Genomic DNA, 915 nt, shown 5'->3' on the forward strand with positions numbered 1-915 from the left:
GACGATTTAGCGTAAACGTCAAGCAGCACTTGGTCAATCTTGAAGAAGACATCTTTAAACCTTAAATTTCGTTTTAAGTAATCCTCAATTAAACTTTCGTTTGTTGGTTGGCGACGAATAGCTTAGTTTCTCAGCAAGAGAAACCAGACAGTGAGAATTCAAAGTTGTTTATTTCGTTTATATTGTTTTTCACATTTATATTTTTGCAGAAGCCGCTTTCACAGTTTGAAGCAAATGATGTCAGTTAACTAAAAAGTTAAAAAAACATACTTTTAAAGTTACTTTTGAAGTCTACAATGTAATGGGCGTATAACATTACTTTCCTCTTTAATTAATGGGCCGTATAACAGCTTATTTTTATCTTTTATTTTTTTTATTTTAACTAGTAATAATCGCGCCTCGGATAAACCTCACCAGTTACGATATCGCCTCTGCACAAAGTCAAACTCGTTTACTTTGTATTGTCGGGCAACGAAGAAGCGGTTAAAAAATTGTTTTTCGTTAACAAGTAATCTGCGTTTAAACTTTAGTTTGTTGGTTGATTCTCGTTAAAATATGAATTAAAATATTATTATTATAATTACAACGTTTCACGTAAGCGACGACGCAGTGTTTTTTTTGTTATTTTTTTATAACGCAAGTTAGGTTCAATGTCGAGGACAAGTATATATATATATTTTTTTTCATTATTATATAGAAAAAAACTAATTATACCCATATGTTTTTATAAAAAATAAAAACGCTTTTCATTATTTTTGAAAAACATAAATGCGAAAGCTATAATTCTACAATAAACTAATTTTATTGCCTTGGTTATGGTTTTCTTATGGGTCTGTAATTTGTTGGTTTGTAAATGAGTTTTATTTATTATTTTTTTTTTAGGCAAAAAACTCAGAAAAAAAGTATTGGCATAAA

The 915-nt window shown here is 28.7% G+C and overlaps 1 non-coding gene across 1 annotated transcript; it reads right to left on the minus strand.

The window, feature by feature from the left end:
- Nucleotides 1-307: 307 nt before the first annotated feature.
- LOC146134651 (U4 spliceosomal RNA) lies at nt 308-443 on the minus strand. The gene has a single exon (XR_014501717.1). It is a non-coding gene; the product is annotated as a U4 spliceosomal RNA (small nuclear RNA).
- Nucleotides 444-915: the final 472 nt, after the last annotated feature.

Source organism: Ascidiella aspersa, chromosome 9 (assembly GCF_963924565.1).
Source record: "Ascidiella aspersa chromosome 9, kaAscAspe10.2, whole genome shotgun sequence".
Lineage (NCBI taxonomy): Eukaryota > Metazoa > Chordata > Ascidiacea > Phlebobranchia > Ascidiidae > Ascidiella > Ascidiella aspersa.